Source organism: Micrasema longulum, unplaced genomic scaffold (assembly GCF_059751315.1).
Source record: "Micrasema longulum isolate JH-2025_06_02 unplaced genomic scaffold, ASM5975131v1 h1tg000244l, whole genome shotgun sequence".
Taxonomy (NCBI): domain Eukaryota; kingdom Metazoa; phylum Arthropoda; class Insecta; order Trichoptera; family Brachycentridae; genus Micrasema; species Micrasema longulum.
The window spans coordinates 935755-961454 of NW_028277449.1; the positions used below are offsets into that span (position 1 = coordinate 935755).

The 25700-nt window shown below is 30.5% G+C and overlaps 1 protein-coding gene across 1 annotated transcript in view; it reads left to right on the forward strand.

Annotated features, from left to right (window-relative positions):
* LOC148283380 (uncharacterized) overlaps positions 1–25700 on the forward strand; it is a gene marked incomplete at its 3' end in the record, with an annotated part of 240676 nt that overhangs the window by 47221 nt on the left and 167755 nt on the right. The window contains exon 2 of the mRNA XM_088223635.1: positions 15556–15580. The remainder of the gene's footprint in view (positions 1–15555; positions 15581–25700) is intronic.

The window sequence follows — 25700 nt, forward strand, 5'->3', positions numbered from 1 at the left end:
GAAAATTGGTATATTTCTATGAAAATTTGAACGGTTTCCTATAGTTAAATGTATATAAAAATAATTCATTTTTTCACACAAACATTTCGACTTAATTTTATAAACATCATCACTAGCTTTCTGCCCCTAATGGTGCATAGGGAACTGCATTGCTACACCATCGCAGCGTATCTTGATCATTTCTGTTACATGAAGGTTAAATGATCAGTCTTACGCTTCAGTCCAGGGAATATAAAATATTCTAGCGGGAAAACACCTTTTGAAATAAATATTTCATTTCAACCATGTCGGGAATCAAACACCCGAGACCTCTTGCATGATAGGCAAACGCGCTGAACATTAAACCACGATGCCGACATAAAACCTTTGTGTTAACTTAGATTGATTTTTCATTTGAATACGCAAACAGAGTTGCCAAAATTGATGCAGTTACTATTTTATTTTTTTTAATAAAAAAATGTGTTACGTATTTTAATGAATTTTGTTTGTAAACTTGATGGGGAATTTGGTTGTTGAGGGTTGGTGGAATTCCTACCCCAGTCGCTGTTTAATGCATTTTTATTACATGGAAAATAAATAATGAATTAAATGATGTTGCTCGAATGTTACGGCGATGAGATGTTTGCTGGTTGACTGACTGACTGACCGACTGGGCGTTACCACGCCCTGTGGTCTCTTTATTGGCCACGTTCCTTTGTTCTTTATATCTCTATGGTAGGAATAATGTCAATGTACTGCAAGACGACGTTCTCGTTGTAATGTGTAATACTGTTAGATTTGCATATATTTTTTTATTGGATTCAATAGAAAACGACGGCTTGATTTACCCGTCGTTGAACTATGTGTCAGGTTAAATTATTTAGCAAGTGCGTTTGTCATCGATAAATTGACTATAAACCCCATAGTTTTTTTTTTGTGGCAATGTATGTAAATTTAGATCAAAAATTATTGAAATTTTGAGAGAAGCAGACATTTAACATTATTATTATATAAATATTTTTTCATTTCGTTTCTATTACATTTATTATATTGAACATAATTTAAATTATTGTATTAAGTATAAACAATTTTTTTGGTGTGTGCATGAGTTTCTTACTCTAATATACAAAGAAATTGGCAATATATGTGTACATACTGTTTGTTTACATAATAAAATAAATAAATAATTATTATCATGTCAATAAGTACATATGTGTTGTTAAAAAAAAACTTTGATTTTTATCACAGAAATGTCGATTGGGTTCCACACTAAATAATTGTGAAAAGAGACTCCAACACTTTAACTTGAAAACTTTAGAAACTAGAAGAAAGGTAAATGACTTGTTATATTTATAAAAGATTGTAAATGGTAGATTGAAAAATTCAAGCTGTTTAAGTACGATAAAAATTTGTATTCCTAATGGTCATACCTTGAGGAACCTAAAAACACTCCACATAGATTCATTTAAGAACGATGTGTCCTTCTTCAATCCAGTGTCAAGAATGTGCAGATTATCAAAACCATTAAAAACGTAGAGATCGCCATTTTTGACGCTGGATTGTTTAGGTTTAAGAAGTATATACAAAATGCGTTTTTATATTGATATATTAATTTTGTACATTTAATTTTGATGGATTACATTGCTGTTTTTGTTTCGATGCATATTTTGTTTATTGTTTTTATTGATATTTTATGAATTGTTTTTATTAATTTTGTATTAATGAATGATTTTTTTATATAATTTAATTTTTATAATTTTTATAGTGAATTTTATTTAAACACGTATTTTATTCATGTTTTTTTTATTTTTAATTCGTAGAATTTTTGCTATTTTTTTTCAATTTTTACAACAATTTAATAAATTAATTGGATCATTTTATATAAATATGTATTTAGTTAGTGTTTACATGTAATTGATGAAAAATAAGTAGTGTCAATTTTTTTTTTATTGTTTCAATATTTATGTGAATTATGTATTATTTTTTCATTGTTTGTAAACTAAATAAATAAATAAACAAAATATTTTCCACCTTAAGCAAAAGACATTCTTATTCTTAGTGGTGGGAATTAGTGCCACACAAGCTTCTGACGTCACTAAGACCTGTAAAGATCTATTGTGATGGGCTTTAGCATAAGCCTTATAACGTTAATTAGCTTGATGAGTCTTGTAAATAATAACATCTCTGTGAAAATACTTAACTAAATGGATTTTTTCCAATAATTAAATTTATTATTATTATATTATTTGAAAAAATCTAAATACATGTAAAAGTGTTGAAGGCAAATAATTTCATTAAAAAAAGTAATTTAAAATAAAAATAAGTAATATTTAAGTCCACATATTTGGAATTACCAGAATCCGATTTTATTGCTTTTGCGACATCTTCGAATCTGGTATTTTTATGATAAAATTCAATGAACTTGTGCAAAAACAGTAAGAATAGAGAATTTAAAATTTCAGTATAAAAAAAAAATAATTGAATTATTTTTGTCTCATGGACTATTAATTAAAGTGTTGAAGATGTCGTGAAAGTGATGGAACCGGTCACCGGTTATTCGTAATCGGTGAATTTGATTAAGTATCAATCAAATGCGGGAAACTAAATGAATGGCGTAATTGCTAATAAAAATATGTGAATCGAAGCCAAACTGGCAGTGCACAACGGAGTTTAGTCCCAACATTTATGTATGGAAGTAAACATGGTACTGGCAGAGGAAGGACGGAAGCAGAGTGAACGAGGTCGAAATACGATTTCGTAGACGAATGCGTGTGAAATCAATATATTTGTGGGATACGTAAGTCAGGCGAGAGTCTAAATCTGAGTCAGGTATAATTAAAGAGATTGAAAAAAAGTTTCTGAGATTGTTTGGTGATGTAGAACAAATGGATGACAAAATAATAGTAAAACAAGTGTATTTGGTTATTTTTTATTTATTTATTTATTTGACACATAATATACATATACAACATACATACATAAGTGCAGGCATATTGCCTTAACCGTTCAGTTTGAGAAAATTATAAATACATGGACATATTGAATCTTACCATTTTATACAAAAATTAAAAACAAAGATTAACAAAATAAAAATGTACATAAAAAAAATGAACGGTAACGTAAGACAAAGAGGACCACGAAAGACGTGGCATTATCAGATTAACCCAATTATCAAGTCTGGTCATGCCAAAAGCAGGCAGAATCGAAAGGCATGTTTGACGATACTTATTTATTTATTTTAACGCCTTGTAGGCTTTTACATGTTTGAAATATATTTATATACAAGAACAGGCATGTTTTACACAAAAGTAGAAAAAAATAAAAATGAAATAATAAGAAAAATATATAAAACTAATATTACATATTGTACATAGGTACCATACATATATTCCAGTAGAGAGAACAGAAGTTCATTTTTTTCCATCGGTTATATAAAAATAATCTTAAAATTAGAAGAATGTAGGAAAATAATAATTAAGAATAAAGATATAAGTTAATAGAAGGCATACAATATAAAACAACAAAGTATTATTTAAGTATTAAAATTTGGAGATAATAAATTGATACACTGCCTTTTAAAATTTAAAAGTGTTGTATTAAATATATTTACATCATTTGCGTATTCGTTTGCAAACACATGAATTCTCCTCATAGGCAAGTGTGCACTGTAGTTAGTTGTATATACATTTATATAAAAGAGTTCATTAAATCAAGTTATCCGGCCGGGCACTCGCAAGTTAATTAGTTGTAACAGTTCGGAACAGTCAAATATTGAGTTTATTATTTAAAATAAAAATAACAAATCGTTTAATTTTCTAGTTTCTAATGTGTGAAAATTTAAATATTTTTTAATGTATGTATAATCAATATGTTCAACTGAAATACCTAATTTAAAATTAACGAAACGTAAAAACTTATGTTGAATTCTTTCGATATTATTTATATGCACTTTATAATATGGTAATACGTAAAAAAATATGGAAGAAGCACTCTGCCTACCCCTGCGGAAAATGGCGTGGTGATAGAAATAGCAGTAGTCATGATTTGTTTCCGTAATAAACTACAATGATCTTCTACCAATAATTTTTGCCAAAAAACTTTAAAGTTTTTTTTTTTAAATTGCTTGAAAAACATGCAGTGTAGTCGCCAAATTATAAATCCTATAAATGCTCACATATCCATATTTCGTTAGAAACTTATGAATTTCTTTTGAAGTGTCCTTTTCTGAACTGTATTTTTAGATCGCCGTACTGTTGCTTTACCGGGGGTAATAAATTAACTGTTTCAAATGATATATTCAAATTCACAGCGATATATCCTATGCAGTCAAAACATTTCAGAACGTATCTAAATACTCCGGAACATTATTACTATCCATGTATTCATATCTCTGTGATATAAATCTATGACAAGATGCAAGAATTCATCTCAGACATATTCAGAATAGTCTTCTTGTTTCTCTATCACAGTACGAGGTGTACAAAAACGAAGAGACCCGAAACACTTAAAAGAAAATTGTGGATAATACTCAAAACAACGTACCCACATCCATAGAATTATAATATACCAAAAGGCGCGTAGAATCAAGTTTGCTTACAACCCACTGTGGGCGAAAATTTCCAAATGCCCCCCATCTGCACGTCATCTCGCCTGCGCGCATGCGTGAAGTGGCTGCGTAATGTTGCCAAACCGTGAACAATATATTATCACACATCATTACACAAAATATGATTTTGTGTTATGTTATGTTTTACCATAGCAAATAAAAACCCAAGTATTCAGATAGTAACATTTCAATATTGGTTTAAATGTAAATAAAATTGGGGCGTCTCTGGCATTAATTGGTAGATTATTCCACAATCAAGCGGCTACTACCGCAAAAAAGAAAACAAAATACAGTAATGAATAGGTATTAAAAGCATTCTATCGTTACTTGAACTTGAACTAAACGATAGAAGAAAAATTATAGACCTTTTCAATTTATTCAAAATTGTAAATTCAATATGGGATTGCCCGGAAATCTCTCATCAACTTCAGGGTGCCTAGAAGAATGACTAGACAGGTGCCACCGTTTTGTAGCAACAATTCACGGACAGTGTATACTTGTAATGCCGTATTAAACAGACTTCATGAACTCGGCAACAGTTATTCCCACGTATCTGATATATTTAGTGTTGGGTATTGTTCCTATAAAACAAACTTTTAAACTTTTTCAAATATTGTGAATGGTAATTTTATTTATTTATTCATGCATTTTATATAATATGCAGTTTTTTGTTCACTTTGCCCAGCTGCATGAAACAGTACTTATGATTTTCTTGTTGTATTACTTAAGGATGTTTTATCATTTAATTTTGTTTTCTTACATTTATTCTTGTATTGTTTAAACTTTCTACTGAATATGCTGTATAATTTTTAGATTAATTTTTTAATATAAATCTTGTATAATTTTTAGGTTTAATTTTTTTTTTAAATCTTGGGTATAAAAAAAAATATATTTATATTAAGTCAAATATGTCACTATGATAAATTTTTGTAAAAGGCAGATTTGCCGTTTATGTTAATAAAAAAAAAATTATAACTCTCGTTGTGATAGATGTTTGATGAGGTCTATCAGATGAACAGGCGAATGGGATTATTCAAAATACAGTAAAGAAGTTATAGAATGAAACTGTTTCTTCTATGCCTGATACCAAACCAGTGTAGTTGCGTGCGGTATTCGGTTATCCGGTCAAATTTGCAAAGATAACGTACTCAGACATTCTAAAATCGTTTCAAATTAACAAGCAGTTTAAAATTATCGTCTGGAGAACGTACATCAGCATAATCGATTTTTAAGCCACCGTGTACAAGTACAAGCTCTATATTTATTCTTACAAGATGCTTCATCATATTTTCTGACTATGTCTTCGTTATTTTGTATGGATTTATAACAGTACTCCCAGTTCTACACGCCCGTGAATCTTAACAATGGAGTGCTCGCGGTGATGGATACTCCACAGTAAAATTATTTATGCTACATACATTTTAACCCGCAAAAATGTTTCGATACTAAAAAATAGGTCACAAATTGTTTTCAAGATTTTCAGTTATATTGGGAGAACATAGTTATGAATCTCACTGTTAACGTAGGTACAGCAAATAGATTGGTTATTTTTTTTTCTTTCCTAAGAAAGCGGAGCCATCTTAAAGCAAAGCGGTGGATGACATGATTAAAACGTTGTATGTTTAAACCAGGGCCTTGATTATGATGGGAAGATAAAGACGTCATACCTTGATCATGACGATATTTTATTTAAGTATTTATTTATTCATATTTTCCTCTAACAAACTATAAACAATAATAAAAATAATGTGACCTCACTGGGGTTACCCGTGCCAAGGACACTTAACAATATACTTTCTCAAAATGTTTTTACATTTGAGAATAAACAAATAAAACTTACTTAATAAACAGAGATAATAAACAAAATACTCAAGACTGTTTTAAAAACAAGGTATATACGAGTAAGTAGATGTAAATAATTTATATTACAAAACGCACAATGAAAATAACAAAAACCTAACATAAGCTATACACTTGTGGAGCAGTTGATTCAATATTGGTTTGGGCGAATGAGACAATCCATTTTACTTCTCTCCAAATAAATTCTCTCCAGCGATTACGAAGAAACACTACTGACCCCTCACCTTCATGTTTCGGGTAGGTACATCGTTATGAAACAAGGAGAAGCGTACGTCACGGAAGACATATCTACACACTGAAATGACGAAGTTTTTGTATGACGTCATAATTAAAGATAAAATTTTCCCGACCGATTACGAAGATACACTACCGATCCCCCCCCATCAAGTTTTAATGTAAGTACTTGGTTTGTATCGTCGGGTCTAGAACCTTTCGATACGTTTATCTACGCATTCAAAGTTTGTTTCAACAATTTTGTTACATCTAGCAGTTTTTTTTCTAATTACGATTTACGAGTATTTTAACTTTTAATTACTCTGAGGTTGGAAATTTCTATTGGAAAAGTCTATTGAAAATATAAAGAAGTCGAATTAAATTCACATTGTATAAAATTCACCATTCAGCCTATGTCAAATACCTTTTTCCGAATAATGTTTAAAAATAGGCAAAAGGGTGAATATTACTCAGTGAATAAAGTAAACCACTTAAACAAACCAATGATAGGTCAAAAACCATGTAAATGCCTAGAATTCCAAATTTACTTCTCAATTTTTTCCCCTTTTTTTTACAGTAAATTGCATAATCATGAATATTTTTTTGTTTTCTATTGTTTCTTACTATAGTAGAAACATTAATTAAAACTTTACTTAGTTTTCTTTTCGCAGGCACAAGCTTCAAATATTTTAGAATTACTTGGGCTTAAAAAGGATAATTAAGGTGGTGAAAGTACCAAGAAATTTCTTACTTTTAGAAAAATAAAACGGTTTATAAATGGTCTATCCCGTAACCTTTTGATCCTCCATTCCTTTGAAACGACAGGATCTTAGCTGTGTAAAATATATTTCTAATGTACCTACAAAGAATTTACAAGACAAATATTTAGGTTACGTTAAAAGAAACGTTTGCCCGAAATAATGTGAACTGAGGTGAAAAATTCATGAAATTTTATTGAAACCATATCAAACTATCAATTAATAAAAATTCCTTTTGATCACGCATAACATCCGACAAAACAGATAAACAGTTTTCTGTAAATCATCATCCCCGTAATTGCCCTAACTCCACTGAATAGTGCACCACGACGATTTGTCCACATGAATTGAAGTACTCTCTTATGATAGAGAAAATCAAAAATAAGTTTTTGAGATATCTCTTTATGTGCGGGTATTATACTTGGCTCTACCCGACCGAGTTTCTCCAGGGTATGCTTGGCTGCAACAGTTTAGATACTAGAAGGAATGTGTATTTGACTTGACAATGTTATGGATTGTTGCGCGGTATTGTCGATAATCTTGCGATTATGATGAGCATTGGTTTGTATGTTCCTGATAATTACCCAAGACAGCGTCAGCATAGATTGTTTCATATTCCGATATACAGGAGCACCCTACTTGTTGGAAGGGCTACCGCTATGTCGAACAACATCGCTCTGGATGTTGATCTGTTCCATGTATCCAAAGGGGTTTTCCAGAGCAGGATTCTCCTACTATTTCGACGAGAGTCTCTTTAAGTATTTTTCGTCTTTTTATAATATCTACGTCTTGAATTTTAGTTTGTCATGTAAAGTCAATTGACTTGAATTGAATTTGAATTTGAATAAAACACATCGTATTTTGATCACCTTTTCTAACCAATATTTTACATCTCTACTCCCAGGACTCAAACCAGGGACCTCAGACATGATTATCAAGTACGCCAATCACTACACTACGAGGTCGACGCATCTCAGTTTTCCAACCTGAGAGTAGCCTTCGAGTCGAAAATTTCCGAACAGGGTTTGAATTTTATTTCTTTCACATACTCTACTACGTAACTATTCGTCCTGTATACGGAAATAAATATTATTTCAAAATGTTTTCTTGCAAATAATGATTATAAGGAATTTCGATTTACCCGAAACTTTTGTTGTATGGGGTGAGCGTGCATAAATGAAAAATTTCACTTATTGTACATATTTATGTGAAGTTTATTATTTACTGAGTTGACTATAACAAATACAATAAGTGAATTCCGACAATACTGGTTTAACCTTACCGTGATATATAATTTGAATCAACGTTAATGTTGTAATTCGTTAATAATGTCGAATTGGGATAACCGAAACCAGCGCTGGACGAATAAAATCTGAATTTAGTTTTGCAGCTGGTAACGTGTTGCGTTGCTGCGTCGGCAGGCCTGGCACCTGGTGCTGCAAGTGCCTATAGTTTTATTGAATTTTTTTTTTAAAGATTTTATCCCACTTTTTAATTTTATCTTAAAAAGAGCATATCGTGCCCTTTACCCATTTTAGTAGTCAATTTAAAAAAAATACCTATGCAAAAATAACGTTTAAAAAGAACAGTAAAAGAACAATATGTAAATACTAAAAAAATAAATTAAAATGGTTAAATTTTTTTTTATTTGTCACATTGTTAAAATAACATTGTAGAAAGAAAATTTAAATGAAAACATGATTTTTTATCATCTATAATGCATTTGATTCCCGACTGGTTTCTGAGCAGCATATGCTCATTTATTGATGTATATTTAAGCCTATTGCAAGGGTGAAGCAAAAAAAAATACAAAATTTTCAAACTTTTTTAATCAAAGTTTTCTCTATTAGCCTTTTGCCTATCTTTTTTGCTTAATTGCTTTGATATTTTCAATTAACATGGATGTTTTGTACATAGATGAAGAGAAAAAAAGGTCATTTTGTTTAAAATTAATTTGTTAACATACTTTTAAACTAAGCCAAAAATTATTTTTGTGTATCATGTTATCAGTTGTACATTAAGTTTTTCTGGGTTATTATGCCTTGTGTCGTTCGTTATATTTACCAACGCCACGTTTCAGATTGTAATACAGTGTCCATCACCAGGGTTTATTAACTTACTATTTTTTTCCATTATTAATAGTAAAATAATGTGACCTCACTGAGGTTAGCCGTACCAAGGACACTTAAAAATATACTTTTTAAAAAATATTTTTACATGTTAGAAAAAACAAAGAAGACTTAATATACAAAGATAATTAACAAAATGTTCAGATAGTTTTAAACACAACGTTTTTATTAACAATATTTTGAGTTTGTCCCAATTTATGTAGACAAGGACTGGATTCAACTCCCCGAAGAGATTTTATATTAGCATATTACAAAAGAGATTAAAAACATTTAAGAAAAAGATAATATAGAAGTCTAGGCATCTACAGGGCTTATGACCTGTCAAGGTTTTAGCTCTTTAACTTCACAAACATCAACAGATGAAAGAATTGAAGGAATATAGATGTTTGAATATGGCCGTCATTCATCTCTGTTGTAATATGTCAACAACGTATTTAAGTTTATATTTAATTTAAGTACCCCTTTATAATTTTTATTATAAAACGTACAATATAAATAAGTAAAACAAAACATTAACTATACATTTGTGGAGCCGTTTATTCAATATTGGTTTGGGCGTATAAGACAATATATTTTACTTCTACCTAGCTCCACTAGCAATTTTTTTATGGGCTGTTTGAACATTTTCTCATTGATGTTATTTGTGAAATAGATGTGAAACCGTAAGTACTAAGGATTTGAAACGTATCGCAGTAATTTCTGTGTACAGTTTGTCAATTTGAAATCTGTGGCGCTTCACAGTTTGAAACTAATGGTATTTATAAGTTGAATTGTAAAAACTGTTCCAAGGTGTACATTGGGCAGACTGCCCGAAAAAATACAACATGAATTATGTTTCCTATTGATAAAGGAGCCGCGTTGCTCCTAAATTATAATAGTATAATAAAATAACGTAATAAAATAAAAAAGAAGCGTGGAATTAATATTTGAATAACTATGTGATTTTACATGTTAAATAATTAAAATAAATAATTTTTTTGTATAAAATCACTAATCTGCTGACCAGTTTTGGAGCATGAGTGAACCTTAACAACAAAAAAATCATGTTTTAAAACCGGTAGGCAGATTAAATATTGTTAAGTTTTTTTTGTATTTATCAATATATTTTTATAAATGGTACATAGTTTTTTATTCTAACACGAATCTGATTTTATACATCTAGTAAATGTTATAACTGCTATTATCTGTTGTGAGAATGAGTAACATACACTCTTATTTATTTTTTAATTTATACTTTTACACTGTTTGTTATATTTTTTAATACAAAATAATGTTCCCTCACTGGGGTGTTCCGAGCCGAGGAGAACATTTTACAAAATATGAAGCATGCCTAAGATTAGCTATTTAACAAAGTTGACATAACAATAACAATAAAAAAAACGAAATTAATCCAATTAACCTAATTATAATTAACATAATAAACAATAAAAAACTAACATATTCATAAAAAAACATAACCAATTTATATACAACAATAGAGCTAATTTCATAAACAGTACACACATTTACCTATTTGGCTTGATCCACTCATCGATGCGCAACTCACCTCCACAATCCATTTTTTATTAGCTATTTTATATTGTGAGAACTTACTAATTGTTCTAGTGGATAGTAAATTTTCTTTCAATTTACTTTGAAATTATTTATTGATATATTATTTTCATAGTTTTTAGTTCATTGGGGAGATTATTGTAATTTTTGATACCTTTGAAAACAATCCTATTTTGACCATGACTTGTGTGGAATTTAGGGATTTTAATCTTATTTTGATATCTGAGTGAATTATTCATATCAAAATATTTTATTTTTTGTTCTTTATAAATTTGTATAATGGAATTTATTTTATAAATAGTGTCTTCTGTATGAACTTTAAATAATTTATACAGAATTTCCGAATTGAATGTTGAGGGTTTCTTCGAAATTACTTAAATAATTAATCTTCGTACTATTTGAAGAGGGATGTGATTATTTAAAAAATAAGTGGCTAATAACGAGGCGTATTTATTTTTATTTTATTTATAACGAATAACCAAAACATTAGTGATTATATAAATAATTCAAATAACATTGATTTTCGTTGGTTTATTGACGCAGACAAAAAAGCAACATTTTGACGTTGTGATACAAATTTCCATACATTTTTTAGATTTTTCCCGCAGGAATTTTCTGTTGGTATTCATTTTTGCAAGGTACAAAGATGTATCTCCTTCTTTTCTTTGGAATAAATCATTTCAGTGAGCATTTATTCACTTCGTGTACAAAGGTAGCCATTTTGAATTCACGGCACGGCAAAGAAAAATTCACGAGAAGCGGAAACTCAAAGCTCTCATAATATTTTTGTTTTACACCGGGGGCCAAAAGAACACAGGCACAAAAAAAGCATATGAAGCAATTTAAGTATTTTTTATAAATAAAACAACTTTGTTTTAACCACCAATTTTTTATTCATTTATATTTTTATCCACTGACCGGTTTCAAAGCAAACAAGCTTCTTCGTCAATGTTTACGTAACTAATGACTTCTTTCCTATTTTATTTTTATCATGTTAACTAAATACTATACGTGGAGCCAATAAATCCAGTCTTGTTTTCCCTCCAAGGGTGGTAATTAGATATTAATATTTTTGAAGATAGACAGAAGAGGACTAAAAGAAATATTGTTTATTTAGGTATTTATTATTTTTTTCTTATTTTGAATCGCTTTTTTAATTTCTAAGTTGTCTAATTTTAATATTTTATTTTTAACATGAAGAGCTTTTAATCCAGTGTCTTTATTGAAGATATATTTTTTTTCGATCAGATGGTTTGCGAATTCAGAAAAAATATTATTATTGAAGCACTTAAAGTGCTATTTTACTCTAATATTAAAGTTTCTTTTAGTTTTTCCTTTTAATTAGATTGAACAAAGTTAGTGCTTCAAATATAAGATTTTTTATTAATTTAACCCTAGATCACTGGACATTAGTCTGACAGACTTCAAACCTTCGACATTTTCGGTGTTAAAGAGTATTTCCGGTGCATCCTCGCCCCTCATTTGGCTCATACGCGATATTTTTTTTTTTTTTTTACAATAAACAAAATAATAAAACAGAGTATTAAAAAAATAAAGCATAATAACATATCAATGAAATACTTATTATAGAAAAATAGTAAACAAAAAAATCCCACAAAGGCATGGCCTGTTCGTGGGTATACAAGGAAATGTTAATAAATTTTTGATCCTATAATAAATAATGGTCAGTTTTAATATTTTTGTATAACATAATAATGAAAAAATAAAATATTCTGTAAAAGGTTATATGGATTTTTTTTATGGTAATTAAAAAAGGAAATGAAAATATTTTAAAAAAACACAAAAATATTCCTTATTATTAAAAGGCAACAAAATACGGTTAGAAATATGAATAAAATATGCAATAATATAGTTAGAGCCCCCAGTATCTGTAGGCTAAATGTTGGACCTACAATAAAGGATGAATATTCCACTTTCGGGTCTGACTTTAGCGATACCGGGGTACTATAGAGTAGAAATTTGTGTTACAGGCCCTAAAAAGGGCCTGAAGCTAGACGTTTGACCAATTATTGCCCTAAAAATGGGATTTGAATTTGTGTAAACGAGATTAATGTTTGCCTTTAGAAAGGCATTTTTGTAATTGATGTGGCGCGTGTTGCGGCTCCCAGCAAAGTGACCGAGCGAGCGCCGGCACCTCGCTATATGCACTTTGGGGGAGGCGCGCCGGCCGGGTATAGTGGGAGCGGTATTTCCCCCCACTCCCGTATTAGCCTAACGCTGGTTCGGACGCAGGTAGCGGGAGCCCACAACACGCCCTATTTAATGTGTACATTTTAAATAATAAATATATAGTTCGCCTCGAGACTTCACGTAAGTCAGATCGTTTCATTTCGTCACTCCGCCCGACCTCCCACTCTACTACTGGATCTACACCTTGGACTTGACCATCGCTTCACCTCAGGACTACGAACCAGTATCTTCCACCGACCTACGCAGTGACACCGGACTTGAGAGGGATTTCAAGACTTCATAACTTTCGGGATTTACGACCCCGAGAGCGACGACGGCAGCGAGACACGGCCAACACCTACCCCTTGCTACAGGATTGTGGAATACGGTCCAAACTGTGACTTGTACAGTACAATACTCGTACGATATAAACGATAATTTAAATCAGCTAGTGATGGATAAAAAGTGCTGTAAATGCCTCTCGGAAACTTAAAAAGTGTTACCTTCTATACCGTTTAATAAATATTGTGAAATATTAAATTATGCGAAGGATCGTAATTTTTGGCCCAACAGTGTAGGAGCGTAGCTTCTGCCATACAAAAAAGATTATTTTTCTTGGAATAGTCCAACCATTCTTGAATATTCCACGGTTAGTATCGAAAGGTTATCTGCTCCATGAAAATACCAATCCTTATAACTTACCTGATCATTTTTCTTTAACAATTTTTGTCAAGGCGATAATTGAATTTCGTTAAATTGACAAGGTGTTTCCTGAATATAAAAAAAAAGTTTGACAAAAACAGCCGATAGAAAAAAACATACACAAAACGCAGTTTTTAAATAACGCAAGACCGAAATAAAACATAAAAAATTATGGTGGATGTAATAGATTTAATCAATTACATATTCTTATTTATGGCCCAGACCCTGGGTTTATGTTACAGTGGGAAGATAATAATAAACTTCTGCGATCTACAAAGTAAAACAAATATTCAAGTATTTAAAATTAAATATTGATGTTTGTATATAAAACAATAATTTATTTTAAAAAATAATAATAAATGTAATATAAGTTATACATTTAAAATGCTTGATGCACTTCTATTATTTAATGTGATAATTCGCCCTCTAATGGGCCATTAGAGGTTAAGGAGTTGTTTTGGACCATAAGCTGACAAACAACGAACATATAGATAATACAGTAAATAAATCGCTGAAATTACTTGGCTTCATTAACAGAATTTCCTTTGATTTTACTAATGTCCGTACAATCAGATCTCTTTATTGCTCAACTGTTTGCCTTCTTCTAGAATATGCCTCCGTGGTCTGGTCTCCATTCTATATCAATCGCATAAATCACATTAAATCAGTCCATCATCGCTGGTTTCGAAAAGTATCGTGGATGCTTGGACTAGAGAGAGGTAATTATTCTTATGCTGATATAGAGTCAATGTTCAATATTTCTAGTCTACAAAACGTAGAACTAATATTGATTCCATTTATATGTTCGGCATACTAAATGGTATAATCGATGTTCCATTATTACTGACACAAGTAAAATTCAATATTCCGACTCGTAGGTTGTGATAAACAATCAAGTACTGTTCGTCAATAAGCATAGAACAAACTATGACCTTAATTCTCCAGTGACCCGTCTTTGTCGTATTGTTAACTCAAGACAAGATCTGTTCTTTTTTGGTTTAAGTTTACAACGATTGAAACGAGCACTAAATAAATAGTTCAGATCTTGTCTTGATGTCCCTTATATTTGTCAATTAATTTATTATTTTTTATTTATTTATTTACATACTTAAGGTTGTTGTACATTATTTGAGACAATAAGTCCTAACTCCATGGGACTAAAAGTTCTGTGTTGAGATGGGACGAGCAATTATATGATACAGACACATGAGCATATCACCACAAATAAAGGATTTCAATGCTTCTTTTTTTATTTTTTTAAATGTTTTAAACTCTTCTTTTATTGCAACATTGAAACCCTTTAAATTGGATACGTGGACAGTGTTCGTTAATAAACAAATAAATATATTTTCAGACTGGTTAATATAATACAGTTTAATGATCATTTGTATAAAACTAAATATTATCTTAAGTGTGGGTACATTTAAAAAATAAGTCGAAAGAGATGCAATATATAATATTTCAATGAAACTGAGTATGTCAAAGTTATTAAAAACATGTGTTAGTGGTGTACTGTAAGGGAGGATTCTATTCTATAAAAATATTTATTATTTTTTGTGATTTACAGGGTCAAGCTAAGGGGGCTAAAAAGGGTGAGTTTAAAAATTAAATTTGTTGAATGGTTAAAATTCTATCACTTTCATTTTTTCTTCTGTTAATTTCTAAAATTTCTAATTTATCTTACTTTCGACATTCATGTTCTACATATAAAATTGTAATATTTATTGATTGGTCGAAATCATGTTTTAATTCATTTATATGTCATACGTAGTTCAATGGTACGTTTTTAATATATGCGAAGCTAAATGTTCTTACAGCCAATGTTCAATGGCTCTCCCGCGTTGTTCAATGCCAGGACAATGACATGTTAATTCATATATTCCACTTTTTTCAAATTCGTTGACCCGATCTCTACTATTATTTAAAAAATTAAGCTGGTTTAAGTGGCCTATTTATACACTGTAACATTCACTTTTTTGTTCATGTTTGAACATCCGCATTTCCTCAACTTTTCCATCTGTTGATGTTTGTGAAGTTAAAGAGCTGAAACCTGACTGTTGCCCAGTAGGTGATTTGGTTCAGCCGGATGAATCTCACCCACGTGTTAAAGGTTGCAGGTCTTCTACTCCTCAAAAGTCAACAGATGGAAGAGTTGAGGAAAAATGGATGTTCAAACATGGGCAGAATGGTAAATGTTACACAGAGTATAAAGTGGCCACTTAAACCAACCAATGACAGGTCATAAGCCCTGTAAATTCCTAGACATTCATATTCCCTTCTCAAAAAGTTTTTCCCTCTCTGTTGAAATAAATTTATAAATGAATAATTCTCTAGGGAGGAAATCCAGCCAGTTTGCAAGCATTTGGACATACCCAAACATTGATAAATAAATAATAAATCAAAATTTAAACTGTTAGAACATTTTCTTAAAACACATTCTCAATATGTAGCAAAAAATAAAAACATTTATGGGAAGATTGCGAAATGTAAAAGATGTAAAGAGTAGTGTTTTTATGTATAAAACAATCATATGTCCACACATACATTACTGCTCTTTTATTTTTTTAATATGTAATGAAGGAGAAATTAAAAATATAAAAATTCTTTAATACAAGGCGATGAAGATTTAACTCAAAAGAAATATCTACTCTAATGTAGAAATAATGCACAAAGAAACTGGCTTGCTCACAGTAAAGCAGCAAATTAAATATAATGGAGCAATTTTTATTCATAAAATAATTAAGGGGATAAAGAAAATAAAAACAATAATAAAATTTAACCAACAATGTCATACATATGAAACAATGGATAAAAAAAGATAAGATTACCGATAAGGAGAAAAACAGAATATCAAAACTCATTGTACAAGGGATTGAAGCTGTACAGTGAGTTACCTAAAGAAATAAAGGAGATAGAAAAGATTGAAATATTTCAAATTAATTTGAAAAAATAAGTTATTGAGAAGTTTTGATTAAAAAATTGTATTGTTATTAAAAGTTTATATTCTTTCTGAAGATGCTGTAAACTAACTTAATAAAGCATAAATAAATAAATAAATTTATTTTGTTAAATGAAAGTTCTTGATGGAAGTTTATTTAATTTATTATATAAATAAAAGACGAGTGATATTTTAATCAGTAATTGACAGAAATCACACTCACATGGGATGGGACACAAAAAATAATATATATACAATATTTAAACTCATTAAAATAGCATTATATCAACTCAGTAGTTAACCTGAAAAAAATTGTATATGATTTATTTATTTATTTTTTAACTTTTTGTACATAATGTTATTTATACATTGGCAGGCTTGTTGCCAAATGGCAATTTCTTCCAACTAACTAATAAAATAAAAAAATAAAATTTATAATTCAAGTCACAGAACATATTCAGTAGAACAAAAAAAAATAAAAAGCTAAAGATATATAAAAATAGAAACAAACGTATTTGTTTATAAATGACCTTAAATCAAAAATATTACTCAACAGGAAAAGGGAAAAAAGAGGAAAGAGGAAAAAGGAAAGGAGGAGAGATTAACAAAGAGAAAGGAGATGTTTCTTCAGACGTGATTTAAACCGAGATAATGTAGTAACCTCTTTGATGGTGGATGGGAGATATATGAAATAGAGAAGAAAGAGGAATTGTGTGGGTAATTGGATGGGTATTAGGAGAGTGCCTGATGATCCTTAAAATAAAAATAATTTTGTTCAATTTACTTTCATATAAATTTGAATTTTCTATCCTTATCTCTGTTTTGTATAAATACATTGAACTCCTTAATAAAGATACCAGTCTCGAAGATGTCGCGAAAGCGATGAAACTGTTCACTGGATATTCCAAATTTGAGGTTTGAAGTATCACTCGTTTTTTATTTCTATGTAAAATAAAAAAACTAACGTTACTAATAAAAACATAATAGTAAAAGTGTCTTATAGATATCATATTTATTATTCAAGATATTAACAGTGCTTGAGTTCAGACATAAATATATTTAATGAAAACGGTGGTGGTCATTCACACTAACAGAGATACATATACGCCCGATGGGCATTTTTATGGACACATTTATGTATAGAAAATTATTATAAAAAAATTAGAAAGACTCAATGGTTTATAGTAGACTTTGTGGGAGTGGGAGTGGAAGCGGGAGAGAGGTGTTTATAATTGAATTTGATTCAGTGATCGTTTGAAAGAAGACAACATGTTATCAAAGAAATTATGACTGGTATGTTTGTTGGCAGACCTAAGAATTCTGGGCCTAGGGAATGAAAACCATAGATCGTTCTATGGTTATCGGTATGAAAGAGTAAGTTTTGTCTGAGGTTTCTTGTTGGGATATTTAATTTTATTGAACTATAGTTCAGGCGCATCAAAGAATGAATTGAGAATTTTAAATAGGACTATAAGGTCGGATTTATTTCGACGGTCTTGTAGAGAAGATATATTCAAGGTAGTTTTTAACTCATTATACGTATAAAGGTCTCTGGATAAGCCCAACCTTCAGCATATCTTTCTCAAAAATCGATGTTGAACTAATTCAATATTCTTGATGTGAACATCATAATATGGAGACCAGATGACAGAAGAATATTCTAGGTGCGGGTGAACTAAAAACAGAAAAGAGTTTTAAGGGTATTGATATTTTTGAAGTCAGCTGTGCTTCTGTTAATAAATCCAAGAATCTTATTTGTGTTTATGTTTATCTCATTATTATGAGATTGCAGTTCCAATAGCGATCTGATTTTCCAACAAATGGTTAAAATTTTCTTGGCACAGAGACAATACTCCTACGTAGGACAAATATTGTACAATATAATACCAGAACCATGAATGTTGTAAGAGCCACAAGCTGAAGAAGTTGCTAACTGCTTTCCTCAATGAAATTAGCTACGGGGAGATTGAGAGATTGATAATGGCTGATAAATGGGCAACACATGTGACTAGAAAATATCAAAGACGGACAACTGTCATCTAAATGATTTTTAGCTACACTCATTTTTTAACCCTGATAGATCTATTGGTAGATTATTTTTGTTTTCTATCCCAAAAATTAGACAAACTCAAAACATTGTTGATATAACCATTTTCGAAAAACGCCATAATGACGGCCACTCTAACTAGCCAGTACCAGGTCATATGGATAGAATTCTCTATTCCCTCTCGTTACATGTTCTTCATCTCTGTTGCAGTATATTAAAAAAATAATTTTTATTAAATCTCAAATACAAAAAAATATTTGGACTCCCAGGAGTAACAACAAACCCATTTTAGGACAGACACTAACTTACACAAATGTATAGTAATAACATACGTATAACTGAAATGTTTTAACAAATTAAACTTAAATAGATATATTGAAATTTTTTATTAAAAAAAACATGTCTGATGTAAAACGAACAAGTAAAATAAAATTTAGCTTCCGCATACCGCCTCAAATAGTATCGATTGAAAAACCGCACTTTCATCACGTGAATCTACAACTTAAATCAAATTGAACAAAACTTTCGTATACCAAAAACAACACTACAATGTTTCCAAATGCAATATGGCAATTGAGGAGAATTTGTTCGTTTCAAAATAGATCTATCATTGCACTAAACCCGCCCTCGGCATGAAAAATCTACGAATCACGTGACAAAAAATTACATTTTGTACCGGTTCCAACTTTGCCGCAGTGATTTTACATTATACACGGCGTTTTAAGGCCAGCCTGCAAAACTTCAGAAGAACACTCCTCATGGTGAACTTAAAGAAAAATTCTAATAAAATAATAAAATAAAAATACTTTTTCAAGATATATATATATTTTTATAGTTTGGAAATGGAGTAAATCTTCAATTTTTCGGACTGGCATCCCTTCCATAAACTCTTACGTGTGCCTGGCAAAAAAAAAATGAGATAGAAAACGCATTTGACCAACGAAGTGATACGCACCAGACGCGGACAAGAAAAGCGGCTGAGTAGTAGAAGGGTAGAGGTTTTTTGAAAGAATGCTAGACCGAGTAATAAAGGATTTTTTCCATTTCGAGATTATATTATAGATAAATGAAGTTTTCCTAAAAAAAAAAAAATATTTTTTTTAGATTAAAAGATGTGGAATTTCCCTCTAAAGTCTCGTGGTCTGGCCTTGAAACACCGTGTATATGCAAAAGTGATGTGCATACTGATAGGATTAGTATTTCCAATCGAATTGGTTTTAATTTTTTTAAATGTCAGGCGCCGCTGCCCTGTTGGTAAGACAGCTAACTGTGAAACTGGCGTCACCAGTTCGATTCCCGCCAGTTGCAAGAAAGAAGTCCAAGAATATTTGATTTTTTTAAAGAATTAAATGACCCTAGAGGAAGTTTATTTATGTTTAAAGCATTAACTTCGTAGTCAAACATTTCAACTAATGTTATAATAAATATTAGTAAACAACCATTTACCGACATTTTATGTCGACCGGTTTTGAGACATGCCCGTCTTTTCGTCAGGACACGCACATCAATATGCAAATACCAAAATACACTTTCACTTTAAACCATCACCGTTGTATACATAGTGCAATGTGCATGTTCGGACACGATGGTGTTTGCATCCCCTTAACTCAACATGTAATTTATGTCTTTTTTTTAAAGTACTATATATCAGTGGCGAACGGTGACTTTTTTATGGGTAAGCTTTAATTTTTTTCATAATTTGTACCTGCCTGTACATACATACATATAAGTAATCTCGCAAATGAGTGGAGGCGTATTTTTTTTTGGCACTGATTAAGAACACCGTATATTTGTTTGTAATTTACATTTTATACTGAAAATATTTAGGTACTAATATAAAAGAAAGTAAACTTTTATTGTAAGACGTCACTCCCATTATGCACATAAAAAAAATTGTTTTCTTTTACGTTTTTTTTTTTCTGAAAAATTAAATAAAAAACAAAAAGATTAGATTTAAATTTATTTATTTATGCCAAAATACATAATTTTAACTTTACATATTACATTACATAACATAACATAACAATAACATTCATTAGAAATATTCGCAATAATATTGCAACAAAAATGTCACGTGACCGTCGTGACCGCCGCGCTGCACCGCGCCGGCCGTCAACTTCGGTTACTTCTAAAATGAGAATGAATAATGCAAGAAATTGACGACACCGAGCGAGGCGCCACTAGCTAAAACGCGCGGACTAAAAAACTGGCGTCATATGTCAACAGAATACTATCAAACGAAAACGGTCTTTAGGAAATAACGCTCGAAATACTACTCTCCAAATAGAGAAGCTTGAAATAATATCTGTAATCTGCAAGTGAACTTAGCAAGGAAAATATACGCACTGGGTTTTTGAATGTTTAAATACAGTATACATTTTGTATTGAAAAATAAACTGCAATAATCGGAACCGGGCAATGCGCTGGGTGCGCATTTAGCAGCTTATATTTATTTTTTGAGGAAGATATAAACAGTGACGTTAATTTATAATAAATAAAGATTATTTTATTTTTTCTCCTATAATTAAAATTACTGTAAAACATTATTATTGGTAGTGAAGTATAATGGTTAGCTGCGAATAATCGATTATATGGACGGTTCGCCCCTGCTATATATACTAAGGCGATGGTAAAGGAGAAAGCGTATTTTAGTATTTGCATGTCGGTGTAGTGAGTGTCTTGACGAAGAGACGGTTACGTCTCGAAATCGGTTGAGATCAAAAGTAGGAATGTGGTTATAAAATAATATTTACTATTATTTGATAAAAAGTTTGTTCTCGCAGTCTTGCAAAATGTCAAATTTAGAGATTCCACAGTGTATTTTTTGGGGGTGCCAAATATTTGAGTAAACCATTTTTTTTATTTTTTTTATTTATTTGTATAAAGACCATCTTCATTACATGTTCGCTCCTTAGTTGGAGTATATGGTATTCACAAAAAGTCTCCATGCATCTCTATCGGCTGCCAACTCTTTTACGTCTTCCCAAGTCAGGTTCTCCTCTCGAAGTTCTGACATAAACTGCCAACAGTGAACGTCCAGGACATCGAAAACCTAATGCCTTGTAAAGTAGACAAGCCTAGTTAAAGCTCTCTGGAGGCATCCGCAGTATATAGCCTAGTGAACTGTATTGCCTCCGCTTGACGACAGTTGTCACTGGAGTTTGCTGGGTCTGGTCTCTAATTACTTCATTCCTCACAAAGCCAAACTACTGCACACCCAAGATTCTTCTGAGTCACCTATTCTCAAAACTCAGAATTTTGCTGTTTTGAGCCCCAGTGAGGTGCCACAATTCGCATCCATAGAAGAGAATGTGGTGCCTCTTACTCCTAACCGCACTCCCAGTTATTTTTAAAAGCTACTATTTTGTACAATATATTCCCAGGTATTTAAAACTCTCTATCCTTTCGATTATTTGGTTTGACAAAGCAAAGTAAAAGGTTGTATAAATATACATATCATAAAATAATAATAAAGTATTCCTAACTCTATGAGGCCAAGAGCCCTGTGTTGAGTTGGGATATAAAAAAATAGAAAGTGAAAGTATGCAAATAATTAAAGAATACTACAAACAAAAATTATTACATAAACATAAAGTTCAATAAAAATCTGCACAATACGCTCAATAGTACCATATCATAAAGACAAAAATCATCCCAATTTTACTTAACACAACAAATTGAGAAGCAGTAATAAAAATAATTATTCACCAAAGCAATTGCAACAAAACTAGCTGTGATCTAACATGTTCAGTACTTGATACAACAGATAAAATTAAATATCTTGTTGTTTTTATAGACCAAAACTTTAAATGGAAAGACCATATTAGTGAACTAGTTAAACGTATAAAAAAATGTAAGTACATATTTATTATATTAAGGAATATTAAAAAATAAAAATAATTTGAAAATAGCTTATAACTCAAGTGTACAATCTTTGTTACAATATGTGTTTGTTGGATGGGGTGGTTCATATGCCAATGTATTAAACCCTCTTAAAATAGTACAAAGATTAATTACTAAAGTTATTTTAAAGAAACCCTTAACATTCAATATGGAAATTCTACATAAGTTATTTAAAGCTCATAAAGTAGACCCTATTTATAAAATAAATTCCATTATACAAATTTATAATGAAGAGAAAATAAAAGAATTTGAGATGAATAAGTCACTCAAATATTAAAATCACTAAATTCCACACAAATAATGGTCAAAGTAGCTTTGTCTTTAAATATGCCAAAAATTATAACAAAAAGTTAAATGAATAAATAAATTATTATTGTTCGAGATTTTATATAACAACGATACGGATATGTAAAAATAAAATAGAGGTGAAATATCCAAGGAGACCTACAAAAGAGCAGCTAAAGAAGTAACTAATACTAAAAGAAAAAATATATATTCGAAGAGCTGCCGAAGCAAACAAAGTAAATTTTATGACATTACATCGTTACATAAAACATCAAGAGAATGGCCTTACCACATCTAACAGTGGGTTACAACCAACCTCGGCAAATATTTTCTGTCGATCAGGAAAAGGAGCTTATAGCATACATAAGCTTATGCTATTATATCATTACATGTTATTTTATATATTTTAAATATTATTGTTAACAATTACATACATGTTTGATTTTTGACTAAGTTCGTTACCACATGCCTCCACCTTGTAACAACTAGCCCCTGTGTGGGGCACATTGTTACAGTTTTAATATATTTTTTTAAATGCTATAATTATTTTTGTGGACTTTGTATGAACACATATATTTTTTTATTATATTTAAATATTCGTACATTAAGATATAATCTATTTGATGTGTCTCAAAATAAACAGTTGTCAGATTGACAAAAACTAGCCTCCCCTTTTCCCAATCATGATGTACTCAGTCAATTAAAACAGTCTATGAGCGTTTTTAAATAAATTGCTATTTTAAATTTTGAACTCTGCTTTGGTAATCGACCGATTATTTTCACAATTTGTATTATTCGATTAATTCCACCAGTCAGTTACATCACTAATTCAATCAAGGACTCCATCTGGAAAATAACTTCCTATCCAAGAATTAATTGAACGAACCGAGAAACTGGATTATTGCACCTTTCTTTTCCATCCATATTGCCTTTTTGTCCAAACCTTTTATACCCAATTTGGTTAATTATAAATACAAAAGGTTACTGCTGAATTATATACGAAGTAATGAACGTAGAAAAAACCATTCGGTTTCTTGAGAAACTGTTAAATTGGTTTCCAGGCGTAATAGTTTCGCCTGGAATTAATGTGAAAATAGTATTATAAAAGGAGTTTTAAATAAATTCTAAGCAAAAGTCGGAGCGAAATTCGATCAGTATAAATCTTTCAATTAATTAAATTGTGCATAATAATTTAAGTCAGCATTTCAAATAAACTATGAATGCCCAAGGTAAAAGCTCTGAAAAGTTATCCGCTGGATTTTTTTATGTCTATTTTTGGGTAAAAAAGTAACGAAAGCTCTTAAGTTCGTGGACGAGAAATTTTCGTATGCCATAAATTTTTTAATATAAATAGCATAATGCCGCACAATAATGAAGAACTGTTTCTATAAGACATTTTTTTAAATTTGATGTGGGCGTACATAAAACTATAATTGAACGTAGTTGCAGAAAGCAGCCATTCCACAATTTTGAAAAAAAAGCGATATTGATGTTATCGGGTGCAATAAGGTCAATTCTATATTCTAATAAAAACAGCCAGAATGTTTTTGTACAAAGAATTGTTTTAATCACCTTCTGAAAATGGTATCAATCACAAAAACGGTATTTCTCAATTTGCAGAAAACACCCACACCACTTGAAAATCTTAACGAATTAAAAAATCATGAAAGCCGGTCAAATACATAATTAAATTCTTGTCTGTATTGTAAAAAAAAACTAAAATATTCCTTGTTTATCATTTGTTAAAGTCAAAAACATTCCAACTGTTGTGGGGATTTGTTTATTCACTCTTTTCACAAAGGTGCTATTATCTCAGTTTCATTTTTATATGGCGGGCTGTTTTCTGCATAACTACGTTCAATTGCAAAAGTGAAACTTTTCAGTGGAGCAAAAAAACGTTATTACTAACACAATTATTTACCTACAGAACTCATGTTTAGCGAAATGGGTTATTATTTACAGATCATTTTACCTATATTACCACATTGCAGTAATTTGCACGAATAACATAAATATTCAATATATATATATTAACGTTTAGGGCACATGTCAACTCGATTGTGAAAAAAACATACCATGCACGCACCTTTAGAACTTTTTACTTTACATATGCTTGAAGTCAATTAGAATTCGCATCATCCGCTTGGAGCCCTCAATGCAAAAAATACATTGACCGAATTGGATTCATTGAATCAAAATTTATATCGTATTTCAATTTTAAACGTTTGACTCAGAATACAGGTCCAGATGAATCTACAAACTTACCTAAACTTCAAACTCTCTAAACTCGCAGGAACGTGGCTGACGCCATTTTTATGTATAAATCTTTGATTAACATGATGCCCTAAGATTCTATCACTTATTAATTTTAGAGTCACAGTAACGCAGATCAAAAACCAATATCTTTTTTAAATTTCTAAATGTTCCACTAAATCTTTTCAAAATTTATTTGTGAATAGAATATGCAATATGTTTAATCAGAAACTAAATTGTATTGATATCAATAACATATCTTTAACTTCCTTTAAAAATAAAATTC